Source organism: Urocitellus parryii, chromosome 8 (genome assembly GCF_045843805.1).
Source record: "Urocitellus parryii isolate mUroPar1 chromosome 8, mUroPar1.hap1, whole genome shotgun sequence".
Taxonomy (NCBI): domain Eukaryota; kingdom Metazoa; phylum Chordata; class Mammalia; order Rodentia; family Sciuridae; genus Urocitellus; species Urocitellus parryii.
Window position 1 is genome coordinate 21,567,548 of NC_135538.1, and position 19,612 is coordinate 21,587,159.

At 40.1% G+C, this 19,612-nt stretch overlaps 1 protein-coding gene across 1 annotated transcript in view; it reads right to left on the reverse strand.

Moving 5' to 3' along the window:
* The window catches only part of Stx11 (syntaxin 11), a 38,054-nt gene extending 20,873 nt beyond the window's left edge, over positions 1-17,181 (reverse strand). Inside the window, exon 1 of the mRNA XM_026397619.2 lies at positions 16,983-17,181. The gene's annotated coding sequence lies outside the window, so the exon portion shown is untranslated. The remainder of the gene's footprint in view (positions 1-16,982) is intronic.
* Between the last annotated feature and the right edge of the window lie 2,431 nt (positions 17,182-19,612).

Sequence of the window (19,612 nt, forward strand, 5' to 3'; positions counted from 1 at the left end):
AAAAAAAACCTAAAATGCAACAGCTGACCAAATTTTACACACATGACCTAAATGTACTCTGTTCCTTGCAGCAATCGTTCTGTTTAGAGCTATATGGAATTAACACCTATGGGTGTTGGGGTTGGGGGGTGGAGGCAACACCTGTACACTATGTAAACTTCTATTTTGGATAAAAGGATGAAGCATGTTTGCAGTGGTATTGGCAATGTTCATAATAGGAATCAGTGAATAACTTCCTATCCATCTGAAGGCACAGAAAATCCTTGTAGCTAAAGAACAGGTTATGAGTGTCCATGCAGAATAATTCCTACCAACCATGAAATGCATACACATCAAACATCAGAACTCATTTTTCTTACTGTTGAGTAACCTTTGTAATTAGATTTTAACACAACATTAAAATACTTAAATTTTATCAGCTAAAATATGTGCAAACAGCATAGAAATAAAAATGTAAAATTTTCAATAAAAATAGAAATTAAAATGTTAGAAATTTAAAATAAGATTGATGAAATATTTAAATATAGACACAGCTGAAACTAAAACTGACTTATGTAACTTCCCCATCATCAACTGCCCAGCAGAGGCTTACAACACAGTGAAAGACAACTGGAAAGGTCACGGGGTAACATACCTTCAGTTTCCTGTGTATTTAGAAGAGATTTCTTAATTCAATCATCTAATAGCTTCAGGTTTAAATGAGGCTGCTGCTGGGCATGGCGGTGCGTGCCTGTAATCCCAGCAGCTCAGGAGGCTAAGGCAAGTTCAAAGCCAGCCTCAGCAACTTAGCGAAGCCCTAAGCAACTTAGAAAAACCCTGTCTCAAAATAAAAAAATAAAAATAAAAAAGAGCTGGGGATGTGGCTTAGTGGTTAAGTGTCCCTGGGTTCAATCCCTGATATAAAAATAAAATAAAATAAAATAAATGAGGCTGCAAAGTCAGAAAAACCGGCATGAACTCCAAGTTTTAGGCAAAGTAGAGTAACAACAAGTAAGGACCTCAGGAGGTTCCTACTCACAGTGTGTGACCCACAGTGTTGGATTCTCCACCAGTGCAAGTGGTTCTTTAGATAATGCTTACATTTCTACTCATGTTGATAAATTCGAACATTTTCTGTGAACGTTGACAGGTAAAACTGCAAATGACAGTTGAGTCACACGCATCCCCCCAACCCCTTGATCCATTCTCCTCTAGAAAAATTCGATTCTGGATGTCACCTCATCCTGCTTTCCTTCTGAAGGTGCCCTCCAAGCAGAGATGCCCTCACCACCCCTACTCCCTGGTCAAATTCAACCTTGCTCACTTAAACATACCAGTCCTATGTTTCGTCCTCTGTGTTTAAGATAATAAAGAACAATTTGGGGAAATATATCTGCTTGTATGCACAAATAGCATATGTACTACTGCACCCAGAAAATAAGCATGTATTTGTAAAGATGCCCTCTCTATTCTGGGTAAAATGGCAAACTGAATGTTACTTTTGCTCCCATACAAAACCCCACTGAGGGAACTCTCTCAAAGGTATAAGCCAATAGGGATTTTAAAAAAAATAGGAGAGAAGAGAGTAGCAACCCAATTTTGGAAGTTTTAAGGCAAATGAACAATTGATAACTAATTTAGCAGCTTTAAGAAAGCTGAATCCTCAGCTAGCAGTGGAAAAGGACAAGAAACAACCTAAGTTACCCAGGAATCAGAATGAAAGGCTGGGTACCTATGGGAAAGGGGTGAAGGTGGAGAAGAACAAATTGGTTCAGTTAGAGGCTTTGTTAAGAAGTGGAACTGTCTTCCAACCCCTGTTCCACATGCACAGAAAACTATATTCTGAATATGGTAAAAGAGAATACTGGGGTAGACATACTCAGCAAGAGACAGGAGGCTTGACTGGATCCATGAGATGTTGGACACCAGATATTTTTGGGGGGTTGGGGGATACCAGAGATTGAACTCAGTGGGAATCAACCACTGAGCCACATCCCCAGCCCTATTTTGTATTTCATTTAGAGACAGAATTGAATTGCCTAACACCTCGCTTTTGCTGAGGTTGGCTTTGAACTCATGATCCTCCTGTCTCAGCCTCTGGAGCTGCTGGGATTACAGGCTTGCACCACTGCGCCCGGCTGGCACCAGATTTTTTTTTTTTTACTTATTTTTTATTACCTGTAACTTTGAGGCAGGAAAATAAATGTTCCTCGTCTATAGAGCAGAAAGACAGAAAAAGAAAGGTAAAGAATGTGGAGGGCTAGTTCTTCACGTTCAAATTCTAAATGATAAGAATTCCAGGGAATGAATATCTTATGAGAAGGGGAAAGAAGAACAGAGAGGGGGAAGAGAGAGAGAGAGAGAGAGAGAGAGAGAGAGAGAGAGAGAGAGAGAGAGAGAGAGAGAGAGGAGAGATGGAGAGGGAAAGGAAGACAGAGAAAGGGAGGAGAGAAAAGAGAGAAAGAGAAGGGGAAAGAAAGAGGAGAGAGAGGCAAAAGGGGGAGAGGGAGAAGAAAAGTGAGAGATAGAGGGAGATCTTATTTGTAAACATTAGGAGCCAAAATGCCTTGGATTTATACAAAGCAACATTGGAAACTAAAAAATAGTTTAACAATGCTTTAAACTTTTAAGGAAATGTGTCTCCAAACCCAGAATTGTATACCCAGTCAAGATATTAAGCAAATGTAAAGACTGAATAGAAACTTCAGATATACCGTCTCAGAAGATTTTACAACCTATGGTAAATCATAAACTTTTTTTTTTTCTCAGAAAAAGAACAAGCAATGCTTTTCAACAAAACAAGGAAGCACAGCAAAAAAGATACAAGGTGTAGAATCCTAACAAGAGATGCAGGAGAGGATGCACGTGCCTCTCAGGGTGATGGAAAAGGGAAACTCTAAAGCCGCAGTGGTGCACTTGACCAATAAGACTACTGTCCAGATGAGGAAGGAAGTTACAGATTTGTTCAGAAAGATGAAATTGATAGAATATTCCATGCATCAAAATTTCTGAAGAGATTTACACAATCTGGAGTTGATGAGGTTATAGGTATGACCAAGTTAAAAAAAAAAGAAAGAAAAAAAGAACAGATAATTAACTTCCAGGAAAGAAAAAATATCATGTAGTTATGGGAAACTCATCATAGTACAATGCATAGCTCAGCTATAATTAGTATTTTCATAATCAGAAAAATGTGATCATTCAAGATTGATCTAACTTAAATTATGATAGAGTTGTATTGGTGGGATGGGGCAGGCAGTGTGCACCCCATATGGAGAAGCGATAGCTAATGCCCAGCAATGAATGACCAAGAAATAGTTAATAGAAGGGTGTCACTTAGAGATGTGAAGTACCAAGATGGTTGAAGAGTTTTGCTTTTCGTGAGGTAGAAATGGGAAAGAAGGTTGACTTTTTTCCTTAGACTTTCATTTTTCGCTAAATGTCTTACAGAACTAAGTACACATAAATTTGATAAAATTAAAAACTAGAAAGAACAACAACCAAACCAAAAGCAGCAGCAGCAGCAGCTGGGCCTGGTGGCACATGCCTGTAATCCTAGCTACCTGGGAGGCTGAGGCAGGAGGATTGTAATGTTTAAGACCAGCCTCAGCAATTTAAGGGAGACCCTGTCTCAAAAGAAATAGAAAGGGCTGGGGATGTAACTGAGCAGTAGAGCATCCCCTGGTTCAGTCCCCAGTATGTGGTGAAGCCAGCAGCAGGGGTTTTCTGGAAACACAAACCACCAACCACAAGAGCAATCCTGTGAATTTTGGCTTGGGGGTAACCAAGAATTCTTTAGGAGGTCTCTGTCTCTCTGCTTAGTTTTTCTCTCTCACATTAATATCTCTTTACAGATTCCACTTTAGAATCAACATGTATTCATATTTACAAGTGGAATCGGAAACTCTCCCCAAGTTAATTTTTTGATTAAACTAAATCCAAACTTTCCACCAGGGTTTAAATAAAACATCTGAAAAAGAAAATGATCCTAAAATCAATCTCAAATAATAAGTGATTCATTTTTTATAAATTGAAAAGAACATAGTAATGGCAAATCGAGGGAAGTACTAGCAGACATTAACACCTTCATAAAACAGTAATAAAAATAATAAAAATGACACTTCAGCAAACATGAAAATAATAGAGACAAACAGACATGAATAAAACATTGAAAAAATAGACCAATTTAAAATGTTACTATATGTCAGTATAACACTAAAAATGCTAGTATATGAACAAGAAGCCATCAAAATAATATGGTAAAAATAATGTAAGCAGGGCTGGGATGGAGCTCAGTGATAAGAGTGTTTGCTTAGCATGTGTAAGGTCCTGGGTTTGATTCCCAGTCTCTCTCTAAAAAAAAAAAAAATATATATATATATATATATATATATATATATATATATATATATATCAATGAATATGCAACCAAGCTGGCTTATTTAGTTAGACAAAACTTCATTCTCTTTAATCCTTACCATAAACCCATAATAAGCCTCAGAGTTACCAAAGAATTAAAAATGCAAAATCAATAACAAAATATTAATAGAAAATAAAGGCAAATTTACCAATATTTTAGGAAAATAATAAGTTTCTATGAAATTTGTGGCTGTGGAAGAATTAAAAATGCAAAATCAATAACAAAATATTAATAGAAAATAAAGGCAAATTTACCAATATTTTAGGAAAATAATAAGTTTCTATGAAATTTGTGGCTGTGGAAGATATATCAAAGAGAAAACCAACCAAATTCTATGCATAAAATTTGAAATTTCTGTGTGGGCATGGTGGCACACAACTGTAATACCAGTGACTCAGGAAGCTGAGGCAGGAGGATCACAAATTAGAGGCCAATCACAGCAATTAAGTGAGACACTCTCAAAATAAATAGGGCTGGGGATGTAGCTCAGTGGTAAAGGGCCCCTGAGTTCAATTCCTAAAACACATACACTTAAAAATTGAGACTTCTGAACAACCAAAAAAAAAAGAATACATAACATTAAAAATTAAAGCAGAGATTGAGAAAAAAAAATGTTTTTACCAAAATAGACATAATGAAAATAATCACTATTGCATAAAGAGATGATCCCAACTAATAAGAAAATTATATAATAATAAAAATGGGACAAATATGCAGAAAGACAATCTTTAAGAGACAAAATAGTCTCAAAAATGTGAAATATTATCAGCTATTTAACAAAGAAATATGAATTAAAAATAAATCCTAGTTTAGACTTACTAACTTAGCAAAAAATGACAAAATATGACCAGAATGACCAGAATACACATATATCTTACTAACTTAGCAAAAAATGACAAAATATGACCAGAATGACCAGAATACACAGAATATCTATGCTTTAGTTGCTGGGACTAGATTGAAATAATAAAAACGAATATATTTATTGTGTTTATGCTGCTGCTAACAGTGGTGGGTGTATTTAAACTTAGATGTCAACAGAAAGGAGAAATGTATAGCACCCAAAGTTTCAGCATAATTAATAACTTGAGAAATCTTCCAACTAAACAACAAAAAATATGCTGACTAAGCAGGACTTTCCTCTGCCACAGTTGATCTTTTCAGGTGAGTTGACACTACTATAATCTGAGTCCTTGATGAACACGCTCCATCCTCTAAAGTGCCATGCATTTTCAAAGAGAAAAGATTCCATTTTGCCACCACAGCCTTTACCAAAAAGTTCAAATTCAAGAATTTGACTGGATTCACAATGGCTAAACCCATTACCCTAGACTTTAGCAACCTACACACAATAGAAAATTTAAGAACAAATGTCTAGAATTATTTCCTGATCATTCAAATGCTCCTTTTATACAGTATTTACAGGAAAATCAAGACATAAGAAATAAGACCATAAACTAAATAATACTTGAACTAAACTGAAGGAATACGTAAAGGATGGGCAAAAGACCTGCAAATCCTTGACAGGCCGTAGGACAGCATGGAAAGGCATCCATTCACTTAACGCATCCTTCGAGGCTGACTTACACATCCTCTTGCCTTCTGTTTTTTAATTCCATCTTTTTGGTGTCTGTGTTCTCGAGATGCTGGAGTTCAAATTGACTTACATGGGACACAGCAGAGCATTACACACCCCTCACCTATGCCAGCAAAGTGTGGCTTCATGGTGACTTCATCTGTGCTTACCTGCGATTAGTCAACTGGGAAGTTTTCAAGGTAGAAAATTAGAGGTTAAATATGCACATGTTAGCAGTTGGCATATTCAATTTGTGATGTCAGGTTAAACAAGAAATGTTTTTGTTTGTTTGTTTGTTTGTTTAGTACTGGGGATTTGAACCCAGAAGCTCTCTACCACTGAGTTGCATCCCTAGCCCTTTCTATCTTTCTACTTTTATTTTGAGATAGGGTCTAGCTAAGTTGCCCAGGCTGACCTCAAACTTGTGATCCTCCTGCCTCTCAGCTCTCGAGTTGTTGAGATTATAGGCATGTATCACCATGTCAATCTGGTTTCTTTTTCAACCCAAGGGCTGCCTGTTCATTTAGATATTAACTTTAGGATTGTTCATTTATTGAATATAATCAATGTAAGTACATTGCAACAAAAATACTGCAAAAATTCAAAGGTTAAAAAAATAAAGGATAAGGAAAATATAGGTTCATCACAATACACTATTCAGTCTCTCAGAGGGGGGAACCTCCTATCATTTGTGACAGAATGGATGAACCTGGAGGACATTATGCTAAGTGAAATATGTCAGGCACAGAAAGAAAAATACCACATGATCTTCCTTATATGAAACCTAATACAATTGAACTCAGAAATAGAGCAGAGTGATGGTTAATGGAGCCCAGGGAGGGGGAAAAATGATGGAATTGTTGCTCAAAAGGTACAAAGTTCCAGATAGACAGAAGAAAGAGGTTTTGAGATCTTGTATGACTATAATCAATAATGTATTGTGTATTCAAAAATAAGAGAGCAAATTTAAAATGTTTCACCATAAAAAATGATAGGCAAACAAGGTGATGGATCTGTTAATTAGCTTGATTTACTCATTCCACATTGTATATACCTATCAAAGTCACACTATGTCCCACAAATGAACAAAATATGATGTGCCAATCAAAAATAACTTACTAATAATATTTAATCAAAAAGTTAAATCCTGCTGGATGCAGTGGTACATGCCTGAATCCCAGTGGCTTGGGAGGGAGGCTGAGGCAGGAGGATCACAAGTTCAAGATCAGCCTCAGCAACTGAGTGAGATTCTGTCTGAAAAGGAAAAATAAAAAGAGGTGGAGATGTAGCTCAGTGTTCAAGTGCCCCTGGGTTCAACCAAAAAGTAGTTGTTCCTATACCCAATTAAGCTTACAACTTACTGTGAGAAATAAGAAGGAATAATAATAATAATAATAATGGAGCAAGATGTGGTCACCGAACAATCAGATCCTTAAAATTAATTTTCTAAAATCTGTAATGAAAGTTTATATGTTCAGAGCTGTCAGTTTATTTTCCTGCACTGCATATTACATATTGATGAACAAACTCACTTCTAATAATGACACAAAAATTGAGCAAGACACACAAAAACTCCTTGTTTCTTACTGTCAGTTTTACTCAATAAATGGAAGAGTCCTTTTCTTGTTGTCTCCTTGCCAACATGTGTGCTCACATACTGGACACCTACACGTGAAAGATTTATCAATGTTTTCGAACTAGATAGACCCAAAGATCTTCCTTTGTTAAAAAGAGGTCCCCTGATGCTGGTTGGAGAGACACAGACCTGAAATCCCAGCAACTAGGGAGGCTGAGCCTGGAGGATCTCAAGTTCAAAGCTAACCTCAACAACAGTGAGGCACTAAGCAACTTAGTGAGACTCTGTCTCTAAATAAAATACAAAATAGGGACTGGGGATGTGGCTCAGTGGTGGAGTGCCCCAGTACCCCCCCAAAAAAAAGAAAAAGAGATTCCCTGTCTTGTAACAAAAGTCAGCCTCCTAGCTTCTATTTTGATATAAGTTATGTTTCATGAGAATGAGACATTTTCTTCAACCTTAGGCTAGGCTGGGTTCCCAGCTCTACAACAGCATAGTGTCTTCTTAATTGTTCTTTTTTTTTTCTTTAATGCTCACCCATAAGCTCCCCAGGGTCAGGGGCTGTACCTGTTGTGTTTGCAATGCACTCTAAGCATCCAGTATCTAGGAAATCCTCAATAGATACCTGATGAATAAATATGCTCACTGAATGCTTATTTTCATTTAATTTTTTTATGAGGCTAGTTTTTTTTGTACACAGAGATGAGAAAGGCATTCCTTGTCCTCACAGGCTGGAAGGGAGAATAATGATAATAAATGCAATAATAGAGAGATCTATGGGAGCACTTTGACAGCTCAGTGGAAGATGTCAAACTCAATCGCCCTGATGGGGAGGAAAGCTTCCTAGAGAAGATGGTGTCTGAGCTCATTCAAAGTGTTTTAACAGGCATTAGCTGGGTAGGGAGAAGGGGAAGGGGACTCAGACAGAGACAACCTGATCAGAGGCATGAAGCATGGAGGGAATAGAAATGACAGCAATTTGGTGCTGCAGAAGGGAATAAGACACACCAAAGTGTGCTAGCAGTTTATCAGATTATTCTTTGAGTAACTAACATTTCCTGCAATGATCTGACTCAAGATTGACAGGCTTAAGTGCTTTCCCCTTTAAAGAAAAATTATTGCCTATTTCAGTGACTTAGACAATATATTTGCCTGCATTTATGAATGTTTAACCTTCCTTCCAAAAGATTCGCTGATCCTAGTAGATGGTCATTGAAGTTTTATGATAATACATCAAAACTTCATCTGGCTTAAGAGTTCCCAGAACCTCCCAATACTCTAGAAAGTTTACTAATTCCTGTAAATTCATGGATTCCTCTCCTTTGTCTGCAGCCATTGGGCAAGTCTTGTCCTGCTACGTGAGATAGTGAAAGGTCAAGCCAGGGGCACACCTCCCCATTCCCTCCCCTCCCTTCCTCTCCCCCCTTCCTCCTCCTCCTCCTCCTCCTTCTTCCTCTTCTTCTTCTTCCTATTCCCCCCCCTCCTTTTTCCCCTTCCCCTCCTCGTTCTCCTCCTCATCCTGTTGCTACGGCTTCTTCTTCTTCTTGCTAGCCAAAAAATTTGGACTAGACTCTTTCTTGTTCACTTCAGGAATTTGAATGGAAAGCAAGGGAAGACTCTCACTGTATCAAGCCTGCTGGGACTCAGCAGGCTCAAGCCTGCTCCTCTGTTGTCCCACAGACCCCAGGGCTTCTAGGCAATTTGAAAAATCCCAACATGCCTGGCTGTCATCAAAGGCATAAGGTTTTAGAGCAATAGTTCTCAAATTAGAGCATGTGTCAGAATCATCTGGGGAAAACCTGCTGAAAATGTGAATTCACGGGCTTCACCCATAGGTTGTTCCAGTGGATCTAGAATGTGGCCCTGGACTTTTGTTTTCTGGATTTTTCTTTCTCTTTTTGTTTGGTATTTTAGTTTTTGTTTTGAGATATTCTACGTAATTCTGATGTTTTATAATTTATAGGTTACACACTAAGATTCACTGGACAGGTTTGGGACCGATCAAGGGTTTAGGAAAAAAGGGGTGGGGTGGGGGGGAACTGTAGCCTAATATAGTTATGCACTATCTAACAACATTTTGCTCACAGACAGGCAGCTGTATGAGCATGGTCCCATAAGATTACAATGGAGCTGAGAAATTACTACAGCCTGGTGAGCCTGCAGCTGAAGTAGAAGCAAAGAGAAAAGGGAAATGCAGAAGAAAAGAAGAATCACCAAGAACATTCACTGTAAATGGTATATAGAAGCTTCTGCAGACCTCAACAGGTCCCTTAAAAAAGTCTAAAAATATGGACTCCAACATCAAAGGCTTTCATTAGTAGAGAGGAATGTTCATGGTACATTATCTGCTTTTGAGCAAATCTATGATTAAAACAACAAACCAACCAAGCAACTCACCACCAATGTATTTCTGATAAAAGTAACAATATCTCAATAACAGCCTTGGGAAGATCCTTCAGCAGGAGTTTCAGAAGAAGGCCTTGTGACCATAGCAGGTGACAGTTCCAAGCCTGTCATTGCCCCTGAAGACCTTCCAGTGGTATAAGATGTGGAGGTGGAAGGCAGTAACAGTGGTGATCCCAACCCTGCCCAGGCCTAGACCAATGTGTGTTTGCATCCTGGTTTTAAACAAACAAACAAACAAAAATTAAACAGCCAAAAAATAAAAATAAATAAACACAATAAAATTAAATTGAAAAACAGAAATAAAGCTTATAGAATGAGGCCATAAAGAAACAAATGTATACAGCTGTACCATGTACATGTGTTTTAAGCTGTTATTACAAGAGTCAAAAAGTGTTTAAAGATGTAAAAGTTTATATTAAAAAAAGCTACAATAAGATAAGTTTAATTTATTGTTGAAAGAAGAAAAATATTTTAAAAATAAATTTAACGTCTGGGTGTGGTGGCACATGCCTGTAATCCCAGCGCCTCGGAAGGCTGAGACAGGAGGATTGTGAGTTCAGTGTCAGCCTCAGCAAAAGCGAAGCACTAAGCAACTCAGCGAGACTTTATCTCTAAATAAAATACAAAAATAGGGCTGGGATGTGGCTCAGTGGTCGAGTGCCCCTGAGTTCAAACCCTGGTACAAAAAAATAATTAATTAATTAATTAACATAGCCTAAATGCTATAGCTTCTTCTTCTTCTTGCTAGCCAAAAAAACTGTGTTTGTAAAGTCTCTGGTAGATCCAGTCACACCCTAGGCCTCCATATTTGCTCACTTGGAGCAACTTCCAGTCCTACAAGCTCCATTCACAGCAAATGCCCTATAAGGGTGCAGCGTTTTAAAATCTTTTATCCTGCTTTTTTACAGTTCCTTTGTTAAGTTTAGATATATAAATACCCACTATTGTTTTACAATTGCCCACTGCCTACAACATTCAGTCCCATAACATGATATACAGGTTTGCAGTCTAGCACACTTGCTTCATGGTGGCAAAACAATTCTGAAGGCCATCCCAGCCCCAAAGCTTAGAGTTGTGCACACACTGAAATTCCATTTCTCCCTCTAAGCAATCCTTCCATTTCCCCTCTCTACCCTGTGTCATCCCCAGATCATTTCCCAATAAAAACTTCCTATGCAAATCTCAGAGTCTCATGGTGTCTGCTTCCTGGGAACTTGTCCTGCAACAGTGAACTTGCCCCTATCCATCAAGAACTGACAGAATAATGTAGCTGACTTCTGCACACAACATCTAGGGTATGAGGTGGTCACTCAATTTCTCTGGAGCTTCCTTCCTCTATTAAACATTAATACAGCCACAACAACAACAATAGTAATACTGTTTTTCAGGCTGTTATGAAAATTAAAAGAGAATACATATGGGAAAAGTTTGTAAATAATATAGACCTACATAATATTGTCACCTAAATATATTATGTTGATTTACCATACAGTGATCAGGGAATAGGGGAGGGGGAGGGGGGAAATACAGAAATATTACGAAATTCAGTTTACACACTATATCTTACTGTACCCCAAATCAATAGATTTGTGTCACCAATCAATATGACAAGGTAGATAGTAGAAAATTATAACTAAAACCAGGAGAAGAGATGTGCATGACTGTAAGCCTAAAATGGAGAAACAGACAGAACAATACTTGTGTCACATGGAAACTCTCAGTTTCCATATGAAGAGTAATTTCCACTATTCCAAAAAGCTGAAATTGTACATCATTACCCAATAAGTTATGCAAGGAACATTGCTCCATATCTTTGGATAGGGAAACAAGTAGAACAGCTGGGTATATGCTATGGAATTACTACTCTAGGAGACTTAGCACCTGAATTATCTTAGTATTCACTAAAAAGATAAACAAACAACTTTCAGTTAAAAAAAACATTTAATTATCTCAAAGGTAATTGAGAATTACCCATTCTAAAACTCTGATTTACACTAAAAATTAGGAAATTATGAAGCTTTACAAGGAACCTGAGTGAGACACACAGCCAATGGATGGTATTGAGAGGTTCAGAAGGAGTGGCCCACAAGGGCTCAGCTGACAGAGCGCTTCACTGCCAGGGAAAATCATAGAATGGTTAGCACTGGGAGGGGACTCAGATCTACCAGAGTGCTCAATTCCAGCAATTCCCATCTCTCAGAAAAACCAAAGAAGTGAAGAAGCAGGACAAACCCACATGAAATATTGGCTGAAACCTTTCCCTTTCTTATTATCCAAGCACTGAACGGATTACAGCTGGACATACAGAATCAAAACCGAGGGACAGGTGTGTGGATCACCCCAGAAAGCTTTCTGTTGCTCTCATACAGTGGGCAATTAACAACATCTTGATCTCCTGGTAAATCTGAAGAAATGTCAAATGAAACACGTAATTCATATGAGAAGAAAACTTTTAAAACTTTAAGTTTTAGATATCTGAACATTTTAGAGCTTAAAATTTCCAGCAACTTTGCTGATTCAGTTGGGGTACAATATTAATTCAGTGTTTATAACTCCTTTTTTTCCGTACCAGGGATTGAACCTTGGGGCGCTTAACCACATCCCCAGACCTTTTTGTGTTTTATTTTGAGACAGATTCTTACGAAATTGCTTAGGACCTTGCTAAATTGCTGAGCCTGGCTTTGAATTCATAATCCTCCTGCCTCAGTCTCCTAAGCCTATGAGATTACATGCATGTGCCACAGTGCCCAGCCATTGTTTATAATTCTTAATTGGTCCAAACTGACAGTCTTTGAGGAAAAGATAATCAGACCCTGCTTTCTGAACAAAATCAGGGTGTCAACCCAAATCAGGGTAGCTTGAATCATCAAACAGAATAGTGATGAATTTGGGCTAGACATTTTGATGGGTAGTGGGAGGGATAGGGTTGTTGTTCCAAATGCCTTTTGGGGGACCAAGGCATCTACTTAGATACCTCAAATAGAAATCAAGACCTGAATCCAAGAAACTGGAATCATTCTGCCAAGCTAAAACCTAGAGGGCAAGGACACAGCAGAGGCAGGTAAGGCACCTGTTTCAGGGTAAAACCAGAACAAAATAGGCCACAGATGACAGATCACAAGGCAGGAACATACGATTTGAAGTTGGTGCGTCCCTACCTACTTTTGCTAGGTGACTCTTCTACCAATAGCCCAATCCATAGATTAATAACCTCTTGTCCATCCAGCCTTCCTGCTTCCCTGTGGAAAAGCTTAGCAACAAAATACACCTAAGAAACACAAAAAGCTGCCAGCTAAAGTGAACACACATACATCTCTAATCCCAGCCACTCAGGAGCTGAGACAGGATGATGCAAGTTTGAGGCCAGCTCTGCAACTTGGTGAGAGGCTAGCTCAAAATAAAATAAAAAGATCTGGGGTATAGCTTAGTGGTCGACAGCTTACCTGGCATGCACAAGACCCTAGGTTCAATAGACAGTACCCCAAAAGAAAAAAGAAACATCAAGAGCTGAACATACAATGCTAGGAAAGTATGGTAACCAAGACAGCCCTGTGGAAACAATGGTTGAAGTTCTGGGAAACTTCAGGTCCTGTGAGTCTCCATTAAAATGTTTAAATTCCCAGGAGAAATTTCTGATCTCTCCACGTTTATTCCTAGATCAATTGTGTATTTTTTGGAATGATGGTGATGAAGGGGTGCCATATGGCACAAGAGGGCCTCTGGGGGCCCATCTTGTGTATTGGGGGTATTCCTGGCAGGGGAAGAATTGCTGGGATGAGGAGAATGACTCCAACTTGGGTTCACATAGTCCAAAACCTCATTTGTTCACTGAGAAGCATATTAGAGCAGAGTGGTTAGAATGCATGCTTTGGTGCTTGGGATCAATTCCTGGCTCTGTCAACTATTAACATTGCACCCGTCAAGGTAGCTTCTTCTCTCACAGGATTCCTGTAAGGAGTAAAGGACTTAATCCACGTAATGAACTTAGGACAGTATCTAGCACAGGTATTTAGTTATTATTAACCATCCAAAACTGCTTAAGGAGAGCACTGATTATATGTCAAGTACTGTGCAAGCTACTCATCATCCACCAGCCCAAACCTTTTCTTCCACTTATCCTGTCATTAACTAGAAATGCAGGTATCATCTTAACTCCTCCCCCTTTCTCACTGTACACTTTAAAACTGCAACTGGGTTCTACCCATTGCACATCTCTCAGCTCCTTCCCCCTTTTCCATTGCTCACTGTCACTGCCTCATTAAAGCCTTCTTTAATTTCTCACCTCGGATATTATAATAATGTAAGGTCAAGGTCACTTTCAGCTATTCTACTCTATGCCTTATTTCCCTAAATTGTTTTGTTTTTTAAGCATGTATCTGACAACACCATCCGTTTGTTCAAAGGTATCTAGGATAAAACCTCAGCTCTTACCTGGCACATGGACCTTGGTGATCTGGCCCTGCCTGTCTCTCCAGCCCTCCCCCAGTGCCCACACCACAGGCTGGAGTTTCCTGACCACACAATGCTGTTGCACTCTGCTGTATGTGTTCTTCCTTCTTTGGGGGTCTCCTACCTCTCTATCTACCAAACAGCTCCTCCTCTCATGTAAGGTTCATTATTCAAATCAATAAATACTTCTTATACCTGTCATGACTCAGGCCTTTGTCAAGATCAGGGAGCACAGTGATAAATAAAACTCTTAACCTTTTTTTTTTTCCTCATAGAAAATGTAACTTTGAGGGTCTCAAAGGAGAAATTAAATGTGAAAATGTAAGTAAAAATTTAGCATTGGTTCCTCTTCTGGTTGACTATCTCAGAGAAATGGGAAATTTTAACATATAGTAGTTCCATTTATCCTTGAAAAATATGGTCTGAGGACTCCCAGTGGATGCCTAAAACTGGATAATATTCATCCCATATATGCTGTATTTTTATACACATACTTATGATAAAGTTTAATTTATACATTAGGCACAGGAAGAGATTAATCATAATATTAAGGTATTATGATACCTTAATATTATGATAATATTGTAATAAAATTTATGTGAATATGGCCTCTCTTCCTCTCTCTTTGTCTCTCAAAATGCTTTATTATTTGTGAAGTTTTTATTTAATATTTTGGAGCTCAGTTGACCCCAGGGAACTGAAGTCATGGAAAGCCAAACCTCAGATCAGGACAGACTTCTGTACAAGAATAATGAGCATAAAATTGCTTCAACATAGTGTTATAAGCTATTAATTAGTCACTCCGTTTGTTAAAAGGCACATAACTGAAAGTGCCTGCAATTATCCAGGGGTGATAATAGATGGTATATTTTTATATGGTCATTAGGTAATATGAAATATGGTTAACTCAAATTCCTTAAAATTATACCTCTCAAGTGTATTTTTAAACCACTTGTTGAAGGAAGAATAGGCTGCCTACAAAGATAAGCTGATGACTCAACTAAAACCTTCCCTGTTCTTTCAGCAATGACCTAATGCATTCCAAATCCCAGAACTGCAGAAACATCAGTAAGACTGGGACAGAAACTCCACGTTGGTTGTAACTTATGATAGCACGCCCCTTGCTATATTGAATTTTCTAATATAACTTGCCGGCCTTCCCTGAATCTTTAGGCCCTGGGCTGGTTGTACAACCAGAGCTAGGTAAAGAAGCTGGCACAGAGGGTGCCTGGGAACTGTTGTCTCAGGTGGAACTCAGCTCAAGTCAGCTCCCAGGGAGTTGACAGTTCCTTCTCCCTACTGTGTGTTGACATCCTGTAGGGTCCCTTTCTAAAAGCTACAGTGGAACTTGTCTGCTTTAACATTTTAATTTCTCAACTCTGATATCCACCTTCTTCAACAATTTTCAAGCAATTGAAATAGCACCAATTTAATAAAGACAAACTGTCTGAAATATTTGATTTCAGAGGACTTACCATCACTTCATAAAATGACTTATTTTTACCATACTGTGAATAGTAAAACGGTACTAAATGATGAAATTAATTTTCTCTTGGGCTTCTGTGGCAAAGCACATGATTTTAAGAGTTATCTTAGATCAGCTTAGTGACTGTAGCTGGTATGTTGTCCCATTAGGCACTTTGAGAAACTGAAAACTTGAATAGTTACTTTCTACCCGGCCTGCCCCAGTTTGGCAGCACAGGTATTTCACATCTGTAGTTTTATTTTAAATATGGTTGAGGGGGAAGGGGGGGGGAAGGAGATGAAGCACGGAGCACAAACTTTTCAAAAGTTCATTAACAAGGTCTCACAATTAAGAAAGCAGTCCTGTGAGTCATTTTTGGATACTCATGTGCAAATAACAACTCCTCCCTTTGCTGAGAAATGGCTTAAACAAGTGCGTGAGAACCACAGGAAGTCATGCACATCTCTGCTGTCAGTGGAGAGTAGAAAAGGAGAGAATTCCCTCCCGGTACAATATGGTTCTAGGCGCTGCCACTACTTCTCTCTATTAACGAAAAAAAAAGGCTTTCTGTGGAAACTGTTTCAAGGCTGTATCAATGTCTCCATGTTTCCTGGTTCCTGAGTCATATCATCAAGTTCAAGTCAAGGAGTATTCACTCTGGTGTTTTTGAGAAAGAGCACCCTATAGGAAGTGAAGATGTGATCGAACTGAAATGCAGTCCCCCTTAATTAAAACAGTAACACTTCAACCTTTCAACTTAAAAGTGGTCTTAGATGCTTAATAAATGCTGCCTCTCAACAGGTAGGTTGGAAATAATTCCTACGAAGCACTAAATCCTCAATCCCTTGTCCTCTATAATTTAAAAATAATAATAATGGAGATTTAAAAGGCATTCCTCTCTACAGGAGAAACCCAATGACGCGTGTCCCCAACATACCTAGAGGCGGCTTGGGGACCTGGCAGATCCGTAATCCTACCTACCTTACAGCATCCGGCACCCAGCAGCTGGGGTCCTGGTCGCACCCCGCGCTCTGCGCTCAGCGGGACAGGCGCGTCCTGGCTCCGGGCGAGTTAGGGAGAGGGAAGGGGACCCACAGAGAAAAAAACCAACCACGATCCGGGGCGAGCGTGCGAGGCGACCAGTCCGTGCTGCTCGGGCGCACGTCCCGCGGTGGGCGCCGCGACGCCGGGGAAACCTGTTGCGCGCCTCCCCGCCGCTCCGCTCTTCGTGACTCCCGCCGCCGCCGAGGCTGGGATCATCCACTGCCGCCCGAGCTCCGCGCCACCGCGGCCGCATCTGGGCGCCGCCGGCCCAGCCCCCGCCGCTTGGGGAAGCCACCACAGCTGGGGACCAGGCCCCGCCCCGGGACGGCAGCGCTCTCCGCGCGCCGGTTCCCGCCCCAACTGCAGTCAGCGCCCTGCTGACTGCCCGGAACCCCGGACACGCGGTGGCCTCACTCGTGCGCCCCCAGACGCTGCCGTGGGCGGCTTGGTCAAGCCCGTGAGAGTGTTTTCCGCTTCAGGCATTCCCTCCCCTCTTCTCTAGCCCCCAGGCCAGGAAGGTGGGCCCGGTCCGGGGCGCTGGATTTGCCCGGGGAAACCCCGCTGAGCTGGTGACATTTGCAGTCCAGTGCGTTTCTGTGGCCGGGACGCTTGAAACTGTTGGGAGGTGGGTGTGGCTGCCAGAGGCTGTACCCGGCCCTGAGCCAGCCCCGACCTGCGAGGCGGAGGCCCTGGAGGCTGGGGTCACAGCAACCTGTATGCAGCCTTCCCATGGCCAGCCTAGGACCGGCCAAGTGAAACTCGACGCCAGCCCTGTCCATACATTCACCGGATAACACTAAGGCTGCCACTGTGGTAAAAGTCCTGCCAAGATTTCGCCCTCAAGGCTATGGCAGTAAATTTAGTGTAGAGAGAGAAACAGAGAAAGTGTGTCTTATGTAAAACACACACACACACACACACACACACACACACACACACACACCCTGCGTTGATGGGGGAATGTCAAACCACGCAGGGAAGGACTAAAAGAGCTCCCATGGCCAAAGATGAGAACAATTGGTATACCGGATTGCAACTCAAAGTAAAAAATATTCGTGAGTCCATTCTCATATGAATAAATTATTGAATAAATAAATGGGAAGAGAAGACACCACCCCCCTCCCCCGAATTCCAAATATTTTCTGTAGATACTCTGCTCCCAAGGAAGAGACTCTCCATTCTAAGTTTGGGCTGTGCATACTGTCTCCCTCCAAAAAGTACAAGGTGGAAAGGAGGAAAAGTAGTTTTACAGGAGAAACCTGAGAAACAGTACCTTATCCAAGTGCTCGAGGTCAACATCAACTGCCACAAATCATATTGATGCTCTGTACCTTTGATATGGTGAGGAAATGGTATTTTCTCTCTATGGTCTTCCTTCCCAAACCCATAACCCTGGTCTTATGAGGAGAAAAAGTCAAATACTCAGAGGGACACCCTTCAAAATCCTGGTCAATATTCCTCAAAGAGGTCAAAGTCATCAAAAACAAAGAAAGTCTGAAAAACCACCACAACCTAAAGGACCTAAAAACTAAATATAATGTGATATCCTACATGGGATACTGGGACAGAAGAAGAACAATAGGTAAAAAGTGAGGAAGTCCAAATGAAGTATGAGCTTTTGTTAATCAAGTGTCATGATTGGTTCATTTGTGTGGTAAGAATATCATACTAAGGTAAGATGGTAATAATAGGTGGGACTGGGAACAGAGTTTATGAGAATTCCCTATACATTTTGCATTATTTTTGTAAATCTGAAACTGTTCTAAAATATAGTTAACTTAAAAAGAAGGAAAATAGAGGTGTGAGAAGTGCTACATTTTAAAAATGGATTTATTGCAAAGGCCTTTAAGATAAGAAAATCATTGAAGAAGGAAACAGTGTGCATTTTTGGATTAAGACCACTTTAAGCTTACAGGTATGCAGATATAAAGACTCTGAGGCAAGAGCCTGATTGGCTTTTTGGAGAAACATGTTTGGGAAGAATAGAGTAAGAGAGGGTGGGGCTAGAGATGGAGAACCTAACCTATAGGGCCTTAGTGGTCATGGTAGTTTTTAAATTTTCCTTTAATCAAGGTAGAAGACATCTAGAGAATTTTTAGCAGAGGTGTGACATGTTGTGTCTGAACTGTTGTAATGAGGATAGACTAAGGGACAAAGATGGAAGCAGGTAGCCGTGATAATTTTATGCATCAACTTGACTGGGCCATGGCATGCTTAGATATTTGGCTAGACATTATTCTGGGTATAACTATAAGTGTGTTTTTGGATGAGATTAAAATTTGGTAGATTTAGTGAAGCAAATTGCCCTCCCCCAAGCAAGTGGGCCTCATCCAACCCACTGAAGGCCTGAATAAAACAAAAAGGCTGAGTACAGGACCGTGCATTCTCTCTCTGCCTGTCTTTGAAATGAGATGTCAGTCTTCTCCCACCTTGGACTTGGACTCAGACTGAAACTTATACCATTGGCTCTCTTGCTTCTCAGGCCTGTGGGCTCAGACTGGAACTCCACTATCAACTCTTCTGGGTCTCCAGCTTGCTGAATGCTGTCTTGAGACTTCTTGGCCTCCATAACTAAGCCAATTCCTCATAAATACATTTGTATGTGCATTAGCTAGCTAGCTATTCTCTTGATTGTTTCTGTAGAAAGTGCTGACTAATATGAAGCCATAATAGTGGAGCTGAGAAGTGGTCAGGTTC